Here is an 18426-nt window from a genome sequence, read left to right as displayed (position 1 = left end):
AGCAACACAGGATAAACACAAGGTCCTAATCCTAATTCAGACCTTTTGGGGGAGAGAAAGCTCTTATAGAATTTAACTACCTAAAACCTAGTGTACTCCAATTTACTAATTTTCAGTACTGTGACATTACACTGCACTGTCAAAATCTTTAAGTCAAATCATCAACACTGACCAAAATCACTAGGTACACACTAAATGTAGTGTATGAAATTGGATTTTGACAAGCATAGCATCCATACAGAGAATCTGAATACTTTTTTCAGCTCAGTAACAACTAAGCTCAACTTAAATCAAGAACTGAAAGAAGAAAAATGTCTTCCGTTTCCAAGCTAGGAATAAAACTGTTTTGTATGAACAATCACCTAAAGCAACCAATTATGACACAATGGGTCACCAGAAAAATATTCAGATCAAATATTTATTTTAAACAGACCAATTTTAAATATCATGTTTCAACAACAGATCATGAAGATCATCTTTAATTTTAATGCAAGACTTCAAATGCACACAAATAGCACACAAATAGCACACAAATTGGATTTCAATATATAAACAAAAATTACATAAGTGCAATTTATGTTAGAAATAATTACTATATATATATCAGGAAAACCATATACAAAAAATAATCCAACAAGAATTAAATCATCAGGTTATCCTGAAACTGCTTGGATGCTCTGTGCTAGACTAGATGCTGACCACCTGAATTAATGCCTGCATGATGAAAACAAACCAGGCAGGTCCAAGAGTTCCCAGTGCTGATTGCAATGAGGTGATTTGTCCTTGTAAAGCTGCCAAGACACTCACTGAAAGCAGCTCCAAGACCAATCTCATTTAAGAAGCACATTCAATCCTGGGATTGATTTTATGATTTCATTTTGTTCTCCTCCCCACCCCATTTGAAAATTAAAACCTTATACAATAATTTCAATGTTAACATTACTCAGCTCTTTTAATGTTTCAAAACACTGGGATTCACAATGACTCAAACATTTGGCTTACACTGAAAATCCATATGATTAATATTTGTCTGAGATCTAAAGTAAGAAGGAGGGGGTAAACAGCTCCTGCAAATTGTCAAACCTGTTTTGCCATAAAGAACTAATTTTATGTAATAGGTGGCACTTGAGAGTGCCTTTTGCTCTACAATACAATCAGGCACTGCCATCTTTCCAGTTTAAGCCCTTTTGGAAGGCAAGAGATTGCAAGAGTTGCAGTAATTGAATTAAAACCTGGCTTAGTGTGTGTCAGCATTTGGAAACTTTTGGAAGCCCAGACACCTTAAAGGAAATGAAACCATCTCCAATGAACTGCATCAGTATTTGCCAGCCAGTGTCCATCTGCAGTTGTGTTAATTGTGGCTCTGATTAACCCTCAGCCCAGCTCTCTGGCACTGCCCCTCAGTAACAGTGATTTATCTGCACAGCCAGTGCCACTGGTGGCACTGACCCTCACTCAAAGCATCCCCAGCTCCCCTCCTGCTCTCCTGGTTGAGGCTCTCTGCAAAGCAGCTCTACTGCTCACACACTGAAGACATGACCCCACACCTGAGCAGTGCCATCCTTCAATTAAAGCTGCAGCTCAGGGCACCCTGCTCCTGTTCTCCAGAAAGCTCCATGAACCCCTCTGCACCAAAGCACAGCCTCCAGAGAACAGCACACATTCTGTGTTTTTCAGGAGCATTTGCTGTACTTCTGTTTCAGATCTTTCATGTAAATTCTATTACAAAACTCTGGGTTGCAAAACACAGAAGTTGCATACAAGAACAAAACAATAACAACTAAATTTAATTACACACTTCCGAAGATGAAGTAAGTGACAGGTTTGCATCCAATTAGAAGAGAGAAAAAATTTGGTGGAACTTAGAAAATGTTTTCTTGATTAGCAATATTATGCATACTTTCTAAACAGCCGGTTCCAGGCACTGGGGAGCTGCATTAATCTGAGCATTGATATTTCCAGACAGTGCTAAGTACAAAACACAATCACTGCATTATCTCTGGCCCAAAGTATTTACCTTCACTGCACGTCAAGCTCAGAGATTCTGAATTTTTTTACTAGCTTGATAAGATATTTCAAAGTCACTTCTGAGATATAAAAAAATATAAATTACTGTCTTCAGTAACACAATCGTCATAAATGAAAGATTCTGGCAGAAAAGAAGAGTAACTCAAGAAGATCACTTCTCTAGATACTATCAGGATTTTTTACTTCTATTTGTTATTCACCTTCAAAATATTACATTCATAAATTTTGTGCCATTTTTCTTAATGGTCCAGGAGATAACTATACAGTTCTGTATTCAAAAAATATTTTTTCAAGGTTTTCTAGTTAGGTTTTTGAGTCCTACATTTTTCTTTAGAAACCTGAAAATTAAAATACTTAGACAAACAGAACACGAGATGCATCAATCCTCAACTAAGCAACATGAAAATACATTGAAACTTTCATTATCTAACATAATTATAACACGACATTTGCAGCCAACAATTTTTTATTTAAGATTGAAATGACCCTAGCAGTTAATCAAGACCAACTTTCCAAGCACTCAGGAAAGGGCTGAAGTAGATAGAGCAGGAGCTATTTGCTGTAGTACTTTAACAATACAGAAGAGAGAAAAAGACACATCTGTAACCTGAAACTCAATTTTTTTCATGATTAACAGCTGAAAGGTGTATACTATATGCTATTATAGCAGCCTTAGTTCTCAGCCTATTAAATCTGTACAACTCATCTACATTATCCACTCTGAAAACGGATTATTTTAGAGAAATAATAATTCAAAATATAGTTTGCCAGAGCAGACACACAGCGAGACATTTGCATACTCTTACCATCTCCCTCATTTCCCTAGCCCCCTTCTTACAAGATAACATCAGTCTGTTCTTTGGAAGCACAAATTAACTTCACCACAGCTATCATGCTTAGAAATCACAAACAAACAGTGCAAAAAACCCACTGAAGATTCCCATCCCATTAAGAGACTTTCAGGACTGTGTGTGCTTGTCATGTGGTTTGTTTCATCTTAATTTGTTGATATAGTTATTATTCCCGTTAGCACAGCTCCAGACTTCCCCCAGCTCTGCCCAGCCCCTGCATCTCCTGCAGCTGACACTCCACTGCCAGGTTAGTGACCATCTTTGACATCACTTCCCATATTTCTAACACAAGTCAGGAAGCAGCTCCAGGTTTTCCTCTGAGCACTCCCATGACTTTGCAGACTCATGTCCCTGCTATTCCTACACAACAGTTTTCATCTCTCCCCGGGTTTTACAGGCTGGTACCTGTTTCCTCTCCCTGCACCATTTTGCCATTCTTTCCCCTTCCTTCCCCAGTACTCTCCACCCAGCAGAGGAGCATCCACTGTGTTGCTTCAGAAACTGATTATACCAAATTAAATTAAGCACTTTTTTCCTCAGCTCATACTTAGCTTTGAGACTTATCCTGCTTCTATTTCAGAACTGAAAACCATCCTGGAAAATCATGTACTTTCCAAGCTACAATAAGCAGCCTAATAAAAGACAACATCCTCAACTGTATAATTAACAGGAGGGAACAGATCCGAGGCTTATTTTGCCCTAGTTCAGATAATATTACAGCATAAACTAGTCTACCACATTTATATCTGGTAGCAATTTGGATGCTTTTCAAAATTTCCAACAGAAATCAAACAAAAAATTATCAAAGATTATAGTCGCAGCAACAAGTGCAAAATTAAAAAAGCAGATTCAAAATTAATCTGGATGGGGAAATGAGCAATACCTACGAAGTATGACAAAAAAAAGCACCTAATGACTTTGCACTTTTCCTAAAGACGGGGAGCACCTTCCGACTCACCTTTGCCACAGCAGTCACGCAAGGCATGCAAATCACAGCCACAGCCGATTTACGGCACGCTGAGCGCGAACCGAGCTGCGCTGCTCTGGCCAGGCACAGACCGAGAGCGGAGCTCCCCCGGCCCGGGGCGCTGCCCGCACCCACACGGGACCCGGGGCCGGCCCAGCCGGTGCTGCCGGGAGCGCCGTGCCCCGGCCGGCCCTGCCCACCCGGGCTGCCCCCGACCCGCAGCTCTCCTCCCCGGCCGGAGGGACCGCGGCGCCCTCAGCCCGGTGTGTTACCGTCACCGCCCCGCTGTGTCACCGAGCGGGCCCGGCGGCACCGGGGGTCGCTGCCCGCCCCGCCCGCTCCTCACCTCCAGCCCGGGGTACCGAGCCTCTCCTTCCCTCCGCACCCCCGTCCCGGCACCCCCTCGGGGGACGCTCCGCGGCCCTGCCCCGGCCCCTCCCTTCCCCGCGGAGCCGGGCGCTGTGCCCGCGCTCCGGGGCGGGCGGGACGGCACCGGGTGATGCCGCCCGCCCGTCCCGCCGCTCTCGGCGGACCCCGCGACCGCGCCCTCGCCACGCGCCCGCCCCGGCCCCTCTCCCGCGGGGCTCCCCCCGCCCGGAGCTTCACCTGCCGGGGTCTCACGGCGCTGGGACCGCTGCCGGCGGCGCCGCCCGAGCCCTGCCTGCCTTGCTTGCCTCCCGCCCGCCCCCTCGGCGCTGCGGTGGTGCCGCCCATGCCCCCCCCCGGCGCCAAGGATGGGGCCGCCCAAGGGGCGGGGCGGGCGCGGCGCTCCCGGGCGGCCCCGCGGGGGCAGCGCCGGACGCGGCTCCGGGACCCTCCCCAGGACCGGCGAGCCCGAGCCCGCCCCGCTGGGGCCGAGCCCGTCCCCGGGCTCCGCGGCACAGGTGGGAAGCGCACTGGAGCCTCCCGCCCGCCCGCAGTCCCGCGGGAGCGGCCGGCGCTGCCGCCGCGCCGGGAAGCTCGGCCCGCGGCCCCACGCGGCCCCGCCCGGCCGAGGCTCCCTGGCCCCGGCGCGGCGAGCGGAGCCGCGGGGGGACCGGGCACCGCCCTGGAGCAGCCGCGCGGAGCCGCGGGGGACGGGCAGAGCCGCCCGGCGGCAGAGCCCGGCCGCGGGGACATCCCCCGGGCGGAGGTACCTGCGGTGTCCGGCCGGCCGCGGAGAGCGGTGTCACCGAGCCGCCGCCATGGCGCTGCTGGGGCGGGAGCGGCTCCGCCCCGCCCGCATGGACCGGACAACGTGACGGGCCGTTGCCATGGCAGCGCTGCGTGACGTCAGAGCGCGCACAGCGCCACGCCCCTGAGGGCGGAGCTTCTGTCACCCCGCGTGTGACAACCGTGAGGGACGGGACACGGGGCAGGGGGACGCTGAGGGGGACAGCCGTGAGGGACGAGACATGGGGACACTGAGGGTGACAACCGTGAGGGACGGGACACGGGACATGGGGACACTGAGGGTGACAACCGTGAGGGACGGGACACGGGGCAGGGGGACACTGAGGGTGACAGCCGTGAGGGAAGGGATCTGGGACACGGGGCATGGGGATACTCAGGGTGACTACACCTCTGAGTGTCCCCTGCTCCCCTGACCCTGGTGGCACAGGGACACCTGTGCAGAAGCAGAGCCTCAGCACAGCCCTGCTCAGCCCCCAGCACCAACCATGGCACACTTGTACCTTACCTTCCATCTCCTCAGCACGGCTCTGCCACACCCTCAGCAACACAAACTGTCAAATTTTAGCAAAATATTTTCCATGAGTAGCAAAACGTCTGTGAGTAAAGCAGTCTTTGAGCTATTAGTGTGTTACTGATACATGGCTCAGTGTTAGTGACAGCACGTGCTGGAACATACAGTACATACTGTAATGAAACAGCTCATTGCTTACCCTAAATCAGCCTTAAAAAACATGCACATCCCCTGACTGACTCAAGCCTATGATTTTAATAGCTCTGTCCTGGTTGCAAAGTCTGTGTAGTGCTTCCCTGTGCTGCAATACATCTGTCTTCCATTTATCCAAAGGACAGCTGCCATTCAGCAATGTGTTTACTTTGCATTTAATGAGTGATCACACAGCAAAAATCAACAAGGAATGGGTTTGATTTTGTTGGACCATATTTGAGGAAAATACACGTGTCTCAGAGTCACTGTATCGCCACATAAGTAACTTAAATTTGTATAAAGGGGAGAAACTGGTGCAAGGACCTCCCTTAAAACATGCTTGTTCCCTTACATTCTTCCTAATACAATATTCAGAACCCTGAGGAGTGGTTACTGACAAGATACCATCCCAGAATGAGCACACCATTTCACTTCTGTTTTCAAACAACTCTGGAAAATAACAGCAAGGAAAGCCCTAGAAAAGTTCAGATGATATTTGGGTAGTTACATATTATTCAATTATCAGGTTTTGTCCTTCCAGTGCTAATGAAACATTTAAAATTACAAAATTTATCCTTATGACTCATTTGGGAGACAGGGAAGATTCTTCAGTTGCAGGCAGTGAAAATGAAGCCCACAGGACAGGGTTCTCCAAGGGGAACTCACCCACAGGGGTGGCACTGATGTGGCTGTGGTGGTCCAAGGCAAACAGCAATATCCTGCCTTGGACCAACCAGCACAAATTACAGCAACTGCCTCTTCTTATAAAGCTCATCTCACCCACAGTGAGTCAGTTTAGTCATTTATTAGATGAAGTTACAAATTCCTAATGAAATAGAAATCCCCAGTTCTCCTGCTGGCAGTGTTTTGCCAGCTTTTATCCAGTTCAGCTTCTGATCACTGGTTTCACATGCCAAACCCCACTCTCCAAAATCAGAGCTACCCCTAATGGAGCCACTCTTATGCCAGTTCTGCAATATGCTTTGTATTATTTTGGAATTTATATAAGGCATCAATTTGTTCTGCAGTGAAAGAGAAATCTTGGGACACAGTGCCAGATTAGTTTTTAAAATCAATATCCAGATCAGTTTCTCTTACATGTTCCCTTTGAATTATGAGCTACTACAGCCAACACAGCAACTTTGGTTTCTGATAGATTAAATGCTACTGCAGGCCTGTGGTGCTTGGATTCCTGCCCAGTGAGTCTGAAACACCTCCGAAGGGAAGGCAGAGGAGGGGAGCCTGTTTGGAGACTGTGCTGATTCAGCTGGAACTGCAAACCTCAGCCAGGACAGCTCCAGCAGTGCCCTAAACACCTTTGGATGGAAATCTGTGAAACAATGTGTTAGATCAGTGAGGGAGTATGAGGAAGCAATGAGACATTTTCTAAAAAACTTCCCAGTCTCAGCAGGGCTGAGGCTGAAAGGCACAAAGATGGACAGGGACATGTATAATCAAAATGACTAAAAATACAACCAGAGTCTCTGCATGTCTTTTCTTGGTTCCAGAGAAATGTAGGGTTCACTGTCAGCCTGGTACTTTGCCTGTACCAGAAAGCCCCCACATTTCATTAGCCCATTATCTCATTGCTTCCCAAAACACTGGAGGTGTCATGTTTGCTCAGGAGACAAGTCAAAGGAAAAAAAACCCAACCCATAGCTAAGAGACACAGATCCAGAGGGAATCCCCTGCACTGGCGAGATTGAATCACACAACCCCTTTGGCTGACTGCAGGAAAACAAAAGAAAAAATAAATTGCTCATTCAGACTTCAGAATAAATTTATCGAAGGGACAGTCCACTTCCTCTGCAGTGGCAAGGCTGGTTTCCTTCAGGGTTGTTTGTGTCACTGTTCTCCCCACAGTTGCACCACTGCCTTTGCTTTATCCTCTTTCTTTGTTAATGTCTGACAGCTCTTCTGCCACTGCAGTCTGCAGCTCTTCAGGGGAGATGTGCTAATCTACATCTCTTCTCCCTCACTTTGCATCTCTCTTTCCAGGTCTAGGAATGAAATGGCCTTAAACCCTTATTAATAAGTGAGCAATCTCACTTCATTTTATTCAAACCTTGTGGAGAGCATGATGCTTAAAAGTTCACTTAATTTACTGATTTAATGGCTCTGTTAAGCAGGATTACACATATTATCTTTATATTCTATGTACATGACAGAAAACATATCCTCCTTCAGACATCCCTTCCTCAGTTAATTCCTAAATATGACAGCAAAGGTTTTCCTGCTTTATCTTCAATCTCCTGGTTTTACTCTCAGTGGAGTCTGACTTTCACTCCTTCCTTGCAGACCCCTCTGCTTTCTCAGGGCACAGCTGGGGTGGGACAGATCCTCTTCTCTCCCACTGCTCTTCTGTCACCCACAGCTGATGTGGAGTGGCCTTTCACAGCACCAGGCAGTGGTGATCTCCCTGCACACGAGGTGATGCTCCACATGGAAAGCATCTGAGGTGGAAGTACAGTTCATGTTGTTTCCATGTCTCTAGAATTCCTGGAAGGAATGTGTGAGGCACTGCACTGGCTGCTCACCACCAGCTCTGCTCCAGGATCACTGATTAATGGGGCAGGTAGAGAAGAATGTCCTTGCTGTGTTTTATGAGTGTCTCTGTGCTACCAAGAAACAGGGAACCTCAATTTCTAGGGCTGCCAATCCAGCAGTTCCTTTTATAGCCTCATGCTAATTTTCTAATATTTAATTCAAATTAAAAATTGAGGAAAAATGATGTAAGCACAAATGAAAATAATGACAGTGGATGTCAGTGTATTTACTTTTTCAGGTCCAGTAAAATAATTTATCAAGCTACACAGCTGGATCATTGTGCAGCTGCAGTGACTCATCCTTTTAGGAGAACTGAACAATCACTGAACACTATTTAAATAGAAGAAAGGGGAGTGGGGATACATGGATAGATGCTTTACGTGCAGCCTATATATATGCATGTATTTCTGCATATATTAGTATTTCTTTAGATAAAATGATAAAGGATACTCGTGGAACCACTGAAAGTACTCATTGTAAAAGAAAATCAAAGGGGCTGAAAAAGACATTTGATCTGTAGCGCTCCCATCTAAGATCAGTTGGACACTGGGATCAGTGTGGGTTTCACGTGCTTGCTGGAATTTGCAGGGTATTTCACTGACATAATTTGCAGGGTATTTCACTGATATAATTCACAGGGTATTCACTGCTGGAATTCAGAGGGTATTTCACTGCTGTCTGAGATGACTCGGTGAGGCAAAGGCAGAGCTCTTCTCAGTCACGGTGCTTCTGCAGTTCTCTGCTGCTGCAGCCCAGCCCACTGGCAAAGGATGGCACGTGAAGGCTGAGAAAACTCCACAGTGTGTTTCAGAAATCCTCTGATCCCTTCTGGAGGGGGAGAGGAGTAAGCAAGCAGAGGAAGGGGAATCTTATTTAAAACCTACACAGAGAAATGTAAGAGTCTGCCTACAAACCCCAGTCTCAAGGAAAGAAGCCTCACATCAGCTGTACCTCTGGCAGCACCTCTGCTCGTCCTGGCTGGGGAGAAGGCTCCTTTCTACCATGGGTGGGGAATGGAAATAGACACTTCCATAAAGTGCTGTCTGCTCAAATGTCACAATGTTGGCTTTCTGCCCCATTTTCAGCTGCAGAGAACAGCAGATGGGAGGGGCAGAAACAACGAAGATCCCTTTTTAACTCTCAGTTTGAAAAATCTCCCAGTCCTTTTCAGCCAAGTACGTCTTCTCCCACCTATTCTGAGCATGGCGTTTTCCACATCCTGCTTTGGAAACTACACTTACTTTACCATATACCAAACCTAATCCTCACCCCCCAGCATTTCACAGGGTGTGCAGCAGGGAGCAAACAAGGACTAATGTGCTGCCCAGAGAACAGCAAGTGATCACTTTTTGTGAGTTTTCAGTTACTTCCTCAACCAATGAAGAGTATAATGTACATTAAAGTTGTGTGCCAGGTATAAAGTGGAATGAGTGCAGACAAAAGAGAAAATGAGTAGTCATGAAAGGAGCTTAACAAAGCATTCAGTAACTGACATGGGTAGTAAAAGTGTGGAATTAGGAAGAAAGGAGTATTAAAGAAGTATTATTTTGTTCAATCCGTTCAGAAATTGTTTGGCCTTTTCATGGAACAAGACAGGAAGCCAACTGAATAAGCATGATCAGGAATATTCATTACCTTTAGAAATTCTTACAAATATGAGCCACTTTCTAATCACAACAAAGCCAAGCTGCTTTTCACATTTTTAATGAAAGATTCTTGCATTCCACTGCTAGCCAATCTCATGAAATCACAGGTGTAATATTTTTTCAGTGTGTGTATCCACAGAGTGCCACCCACAAGCACATTCACATCCGAAGCCCTGCAGCACATAACCTCAGCACTGTCCCCCTGAGCACAGTTCCTGGCAGCTTCCTGCAGGCTGCAGAGCACCAGCTCCCAGGTGCCACACTGGCAAATGCTTCGGTGAAGATCAGTAAAATGAACCAAGAATTTAACTCTGTGAGTGGAGGTTGCATTACAGTAAAATTCACAAATTCACTTTTGGGATCTAAGCTAACCCTCGGGTGCAGTGCAGCAAGAAATACTAAATGCAGTCAAGGGTTGCATTCAGAATAATTACAGATGGATTTCCTCTTCCCCTGGACTCTGAGGCTGAGCTCACACCAAGCTATCGGCAATGGTGCTCAAGCTTGTAGTTTTGAAGTTCTGCCATTTAACTTACAAAACTTTTGGTACCTGAAGAGTTTTATGGTCATGAATCAGGAAATCTGATAGGAGAGGCTGGGATTCCAGGTCAGCAGGGAGACAGAGACCATTTTTAGGAAGCTTTTCAGCATAATGCTGCTGCTGGCTCTTTACCTCCATCAGTATCTACAGTGCTGCTCTGACCCCAGGCATTCCTGCGGGAAAAGGGATTCAGTTGTGAATTTATGATGCTGGAGGAGCAAGGCAGAGCAATGACACTGTCTCTGGTGTTATCTGCAACACTTTTATAGAGCTGTAAGTAATATAAAGTTATGTAACAACTGTGCCCTTAACAAACCACTGTGCCCTGCTGGTGAGCACTTCATCCAAATTAAACTGGGGAGGGAGGGAATAGAGAGAACATTAAAGTTTAAGGAGAGAGCAGTTCATACCCTCTGCAGAGCCAGTGCAGGTCTGTGCTGTAACTGTGTCTCAGTAGTCACTAGAATTTGCTACTTGCACATCACACCTGTTAAATGGACTGAAGTATCCAGAGCATTTGGGATTCTCTGCAGGTTGAAGGCCAAGATGTCTGTGGTGGTTTGGATGTGTGCATCAATGACAGTGACTCAACATTTAGAACTAATTCAGAAAGGAAAATGAAGAACAGAGGCTTACTGGGTTTAACTGATAGACATTTTAAGGAACACATGGAATAAAATACCTGGTTTTACATGTGTTTTCCTTCAGTAAATAGCATAAGTAGTTGCACAGTTCTTTTTTGTCAACTGTTCAACTATGAATCTCTTTCTCTGAGAAAGTAAAGCATAGAATGGTGTAAACAGCTTGTCAAGCAACCAGTGGCAGAGCCAAGATCAGAATTCAGATTGCTTGCCCACCTGTTTCCTTCTATCCTTGCTGCTGAGCAAGTTACCCACACGTGAGCTTTTCAGATGGAAGAACAAGGGAGCAAAAAAGGAGTGAAATTAAATATAAGCAGAGTGAAAATGACCAGTATGAGAAACTAAACAAGCAAACTGCAAAAAAGAAATAGCAAAATCATTATAAAATAAAATCAGAGATTACAATAAAGAAATAATTTCCATTTTAACGCATGAGAGCTAATGATGTGCTAATGAATCTCCTCATGCACAGAGGGCTTTGGTCCAAAACTCTGAATGAAACCATTCATGCTCTTGTGTGTATTTTTTTACCAGAAGTTATCTGTGCTCCTAACCCAAGATGCTCCTGATTTGCGTTCCTTTGCCAGCCTGTTTTCACTGTGTGTCATCCCAGTGCTGGGGAAGGCATCACCCTGACAGCTCTGCAGGCTGGAGTTCCCCCTGTGAGCACAGGGAAGGATGTGAGACAGGAGGCAGCTGCTCCCCCAGAGCCTCAGCTTCCCCCTGCCCCAAAACAGCCCTGGCCTGTGACAGAGTCACCTGGGGACAAGGGCAGTGCTGGCTTTTGTGGTGCTCCTGCTGCTGGAGCTGGGCCGAGGCACAGCTCACACCATCCATCAGGCTCCGCTGACACGGGAACAGCTCCTGGCCACTCCTGGGCTGGGTTGCACTGGGCAACAGGACAAAAATCCTGTGTGAGCCATTCCCAGCTCCTCTGAGCCATTCAAGGCCCTGTAACTCAGCAAAAGAAGAGGCACTTTAAAAATGAGGCTTCTGACAGATGCCAGGGAAGCAGCCGCCCCCGCGCACACCTGATTCACTCACGGCTCTGAACTGGCATTCCTTCAGGAGCTGGGATGGGCCCAGAGCTGCTGATTCAAAGGCACTTGGAAGAAGAACTCAAGATTGAAAGGTTTTTGTTCCTTCCTGGCTTGGTGCTTCTTTCCTTGGCCTGCTCTGCCTGCCCATGCTGAATGTCAATCAGCAGTTGCACCTTTGCAAAGAAACCCCAAGTATGTTGGCAAATACATTACCAAGCAAGTGGAAAAACCCCAAGGTTTCACTGATCCAAAGAAGAAAAGGCTGGAGTAGAGTGGTGGAGCTGAAATCTGCACAGGGACAAAGGGTTAGGAATGGATAAAGCTGTATATTCTTGTTGAAGCTATAGCAGACACCGAGGTGTTTTTTCCAGAAAAGATTTCTAAACGATGCTCACAATGCATCCACAGCTGATTCTCAGAGACATTTGCATCAAATATCCCTGGAAAAATTCCCATAAGGAAACTGCCAGAATGAGTTGCTAATTGCACATGCAGAGAATCTTACGTCAAAGTGGCTGTGATCAACACAAAGTAGTTCTCAAAAAAGGCAATTGCATTTTTATTCAAGTCTCTGCCACCTTATAATTGACAGCTATTTGATGCTCTTGGAATGAGTAACAGCTCAGTTTATTACGAATTTCTTAAATCCTGCAGTTAGGACCAGCCTAAGTGAGCAAACAGAGAAAACTGATTTGAATTCAACAAATTCAAGTCTCCCTCTTTGATGGTCTGATGAAACTGGATCATCTTGATCTTTTGTTACTACTGAATAGCTGGGAATAGGTTTCTTTTGCAACCTGTCAGTTTGACAGCTCCATTTAGAAAAGGAGCTGTTTTCCTGATGATTTCCATGTGAAGCTCTGAGTGACTGAGCATTTTATCATTCCATTTCAGGAAGCAAATGTTTTGTATTTACTATGTTTAACAGCATTTTCAAGGTCAATGTAACAGGATATTCCCTACAATTGTTTAAATTATTAATAAAAGATTTTGAATCTTAGAAATAAATACAATGGTTTTAGGGTAGCTGGTTAGATTCTGCAGTTCCATTGATTAGAATCCTAAATAATTCCATTCATTTAATGAAATTCATTGCAGTTTCAAGCACCTGTAACAGGGAAGAAACTTTACCTATTTGTTTTTGCAATGTCAAAACAGAAAATACAAATGAGCACTCAGTAATGCTAATATGGATCCTACCATTGTCCCCATTGGAATCTAACAAAAAGAAACTTAATCTTTTAAGGCGCAGTTGTGTTCAACAGTGCCTATTACAGAGGCAGGGTAAGCTCCTCAGAGCAAGTGTGAGAAGAGGTTTGGCTGCTCTTTGGATATCTTCAAGTTTCCTCCAAGATCCCACTGCAACAGGGAAGTGGAGAGTTGAGCAATAGACCTGGCACAGTAACCTCATTGATCCCTCAATTATTTCTGCTAAAAGAAAGACAAATAAATATATCAGGAGGAATTGGAGAAGTCAGGCCATGCTTGCTTGTGTGTGCACTGCAGAAATGAGTAGCAGAGGCAGAAATGGGGTAATGTCCCTGCATGATTATCTTCAGACCACCCTGATCAGTGGCAAATAGTAGAGAGCTGGAGATCTATACAAATGTCATTGGACTGAGGGCTGTAATGTGATTTAGTGAGGTGGCTGCAGTGGTAGCTGGTCCCTTGACACAGAAACAGATGGTGGTTTAGCAGTGTTGGTTCACCCCTGTGCTAAGGAGCAAGAACCCAGCAGAAAAGTGAAAAGGAGCTTAGTGAAAAACAGAGAAACAGAAAAGTGTGAGGAGGGAAGCAGGGAGCTGGTGTTATTGGCATCACCATGTATCAAACTGGTGACTTAAAGTGGCTGGGGGAGAGTCAGGGCCCAAGGCAAAACATCCTTCAAAATCCTGCACCAGTGCAATGGGGTTTGATCTTTCCAGCATTCAAAGCAAAGAATATTTCCTTTCCCACTGTTCCCCTGCCTTTTTTTTTCTTTCATTCCTGTTCACTTCGCTTCATCTTGGAGCCCCTCAGGCCAAGCAGCACCTGCCAGGGCAGCTCTGCAGCAGCTTCTGCTGCACAGTTTTGTTTCAGGGGCTCACCAGTCCCAGTCCCACTGCCTGGGCTCCAGCCAGCCCTGCCCAGGCTCAGATTGCTTTTTCGGGGGATTTTTGGGGCAGTTGTCTTCCCATAAAAGGGCAATTTTTAACTCTTCTCTCAAGGGAACTGGTGAGAAACAAACTTTCTGTGGGATAATAAGAAAATTATGTTTGCAACTCCATAAAACTTTTGGGGTTGTTTTTATAATCTTAATTTAACCTGGTGATATAAGAGCATCATCTGCTTCAAGGCTTTATACCAGGAGAGCCAGAAGCAAGTCTGTAGGAAGTTGCCCCACTCCTTTTCTACCCTTCAGCCAATTAAGAATGAACTGAGCCCCTCTCTGATGAGTGGCAGAGTCTGGATATGCTCAGTGCAGCAACCTCAATGCATTCATGAGCAAATGGATTTTTGTCATCAAATGATAAAATTTTAGGAATAACTGAATCTTAGTATGTTTATATCCAAACGGCTTCCATACATTTAAAAAAACCCAAAACTGCAAACAAAAAAACAAACTACACAACACAAAAAGACAGTGAGCATATAGGACAGAAGGAGGCTAACTATTTGAAATCTTGGTTGTCATTTTCACATTGGTGATGTGGTTCTTTAAAGACTAATTGCAGCTGATCTCTTTTTTAACATTTTATGCTGTCTGTCATCAATCTACAAAGCACATGAATAGAGTTTTCTGGTTTACAACCTTGATTTAATTCTGTTTGTAAACACTGGGGAACAAATGCAGCAATGTCATGCAACTGATGAGCAAGGCCCTGAAGCACAGCTCACAAAACCATGTTCCCTCTCATTCCCATCCATCTTCTGAAGGACATCATGCAGTCCCTTTCATCTTCCTTCGTGGGAATGCTGCTCACACCCGTGGGAGGAGGCTCTGACTGGGCAAAGCATCAGTGTGCCTTGAGAACACCCCTGCCACAGTGTTCAGGCACTCTGTGTCCAGGCAGAGGTGGATGGGATGAAAATATTCTGGGATGGGAGAGAGGGGTGATGGTTCACAGGCTTTGGCGCCTCCTTGGAGCCCCAAGGTGAGCAGTCAATGATGGCAGTAAATGATGCCACCTGAAGTCCCTGATAAAGCAGGGAACCAAGTCCCCAGTGCTGAGGGACCTCCTAGCACAGCTATTTCTGTGCATTTGTAAATTCACAAGGGAAGCAGAGGGATTATGCACAGAAGACAGTGCTGTGCTTTCTGTTTATTCTGGACACAGAATAATACCCAGACCTTCCTCTGAGAGCCTGCAGAGGACATGGGCTAAAAGAAAGCCTCTGAGAGGAAGTGCTGAAAAGTAAATAGGCAGCCCAGGCAACACTGCTGAGACACTGCAGAAGTCAGGCCCTGTATCAGAGTTTTGGTCTGTACCCTGAATGTAAGCCTGGGAGACAGAAATTGCCATATCATTCTTTCTGCTATATGTAATTACATTCTTAACCTCTTTGCCTCTTTGTCTTTTTTCCTTTTTCTGATAAAGAGGAAATAATTCATTTCCAGGAATATAAGTGGCTTTAATTCACTTAGATCAAGCCTCTTTCTTTTTCTTTTTTCTTTTCTTGTGTTTTTTTTTCCTGATTCAGTGCCTGACTCAGAACCATCATTCTTACCACTTCTGTCAGACTATCCCACATTTCCCAGTGGTTTTTACTACTGCAGTTTGGAAGCACTCTTTGTTCTTACAGTCCCAGTGCCTACCAAGGCTTTTCTTTGCATGTTCTTTGACGTTTATTCCCTAGGAGCCGGATCCCTGTGTCCTTACATGTGAGCCAAATCTCCCAGTGAATTTTCAAACATGCAGGATCAGCAACTTAAACAGTTTATTTGTTCTTCAGGGTTTTCTGTGTTTGCAGGAAAAAGGGCGCCTATAGGCAAACACTGCATCACCAGGTTTCATCTGCACAAAAGGGAAGCTTAGAGAGGAAGGAAGGCACAGCAGTGCGGAGTTAACGATTAAAAAACAAAAACAGCCTTCTCAGGGTTTTTTTCTGAGAGGATGGTGGTGACAGATGCAGCTACAGGACACTAAACTTGTTTCTTGAAATACATCAAAAGCCTCCTTTGCTGGGTTTGGCTCAGTGTCAGCAGTAATAGCTGATTCCAGTGTGTTGTCAGAGTAATATAAATCTTTGGCTGTATTTTTGAGCTTGGATATCTATACTACATTTACATTTAGGAACCTGGAATTTCTAATGGCCTGGCACCTCAGGCTGAGAGCTGTCTGCTCCCATTTAGCTCAGCTTTGGTGTTTGCATCAGAGGATTCTGGCCGGGCACGTTAGGAAATGTAATGTATTCACTTTGTGCCCTACGTGTGAGTTGAGATCAGCATCAACGACCAGACCCAATCTGCAGCCTTAATTCCAACAAACAGCACTGCTGACAGCATGATTGCTGTGGATAAGCACTCATCTCACAAACTTGGATATTACAGAATCTTCAAATTTCACTTTAATACAGGTGCTCCTCTTCTGATGTCAGAAATTTTATGGCAAGTAGTGCTGGTGATGAGCCAAGGTTTGACACGATCGAACTATATAATTTTGTGAAATTTTGTGGTGAGACAGAACCATTAATATTTTATTCTGCAGTGATATGAAAACCTTTTTTTGCTCTTTGTCTGCTGTGCACATACAGAACAGAGGTATTGCTATGGATCAGTGGATTTTCCAGCCAGAGAAATTATTCTGAACTCTCAGTCTGGCATTTTATAGCAACAGCCAAATGTATTCCCTGAGAAGTTTGTGCATCAGATCCCTTAACTTGCAGATATTAATTTGGATTACATGAGTGAACTCTTATGTGGACAAACCCTCAGCTTGCTGTGCATGTGAAGCATCAGGTTTCTTCTGCAGATATGTCAGTGACCCACTCCAATGGACACATGCCTCATTTCCAGCCTGACTCTATCTGGACTCAGCTTCCTGCTATTGCATCTAAGCACATTCCAGAAATATATTTTGTTGAATTGTTCGTCATTTCAATGGGATAGAGTTTGGGACATGTAAAACTGATTAATATGTACTCCCACAGGTGTTTTACAAAGACTTTTACCCTAATTCTGTTGATTATTTAGATCCACCATTCTTATATTTCTACAAAAATCAAGTAGATCCATTCACAGACATGTACCCAGTTTTGTTTTCTAACTGCTTCAATTTCAAGCTGAGATCATTTCCATACATGGCAGGTTCCATTTGCACACAAAAAAGCAAAGGACAGGGGTCTGACTGCTCAGCTGAAGGCAGAGGCCACAAGGCTCAGGCACTTCTGCCTCTTGCTGGGAGTGTTTTGTACACCTCTGTATTCAACCTTAAAACAGAACATAGGAGACAGTGCCACCACCTACAGAGATTTATGCCACATCAGCACCCCTCTGCCAGCATTCCAAGAGAAAATCACATTTTGAAAAGGCTATTTTCCCCCCACTGACATTAAAATCAGTGTCAAGGCCATCAGGGGAAGCATCAAGCAGGCACAAAGTCTGGCACAAGATCTCAGCTGTTTGTGCTACTGCATGAGCCTTTATCCCTGATGGCATCCCCCAGAGCAGAGAGAATCATCCTTTTATGAGGAAATTCAGATAAATCCATGCTAGAACAATGCAATGCTCTGGAACACTGAAACAGCTTGTGAATGTAAAAATCATTCAGCAGCACAAAACCAGGGCGTTGCTGCATTGTCTGCAGGAGACAGCGACGTTCAGCCCTCGGGGGAAACAGCAAGGAAAAATGAATGCAGCAGGAAATCTTTCTAAACAAGAAGTTGGCCACATGCTAAGAGCCATATGCACTTTATTTCATAAAAGCTTCCCTGTCTTTCTATTTCTTATTATAATTCTCTTTAGAGGTGCTGTTCCTTCAGGTAAGAGTCACCTAAACATAGTCCTCTTCCTAAAAAAAAAAAATAAAACTCACAAACCCTTGGAATGAGGAAATATTCCTGTATTATTATATTATATTTTACCCCTCTGGACACTAACACTGTATATAGAATTTCTTACATCTTATTTTTCTTTTTTTTTTTTTGATGCCTGTTTCTCAGGCTGAAGAAAATGACTGCAAATCAGTTTGCATTCAAAACACCACACTTGCGCCTAAAAGAACAGGATATTACACCATTAAAAATAAGATTCAGTATAATGGAAAAATTTTCTGACTGACAGCATAGCACCTTTTGAGTCATAAATTCT

General features: G+C 44.9%; 1 protein-coding gene across 1 annotated transcript in view; it reads right to left on the bottom strand.

The window, feature by feature from the left end:
• Window positions 1-5069, bottom strand: part of GNB4 (G protein subunit beta 4) — a 29320-nt gene extending 24251 nt beyond the window's left edge. Inside the window, exon 1 of the mRNA XM_054282537.1 lies at window positions 4983-5069. The gene's annotated coding sequence lies outside the window, so the exon portion shown is untranslated. The remainder of the gene's footprint in view (window positions 1-4982) is intronic.
• Between the last annotated feature and the right edge of the window lie 13357 nt (window positions 5070-18426).

This window comes from Melozone crissalis, unplaced genomic scaffold (assembly GCF_028551555.1).
Source record: "Melozone crissalis strain CALT ecotype California unplaced genomic scaffold, PUWL_Pcris_2 ptg000034l_1, whole genome shotgun sequence".
In the NCBI taxonomy this organism is placed as follows: domain Eukaryota; kingdom Metazoa; phylum Chordata; class Aves; order Passeriformes; family Passerellidae; genus Melozone; species Melozone crissalis.
Note: the sequence above shows the minus strand (reverse complement) of the source record. Positions and strands in the feature narration are given on the sequence as shown.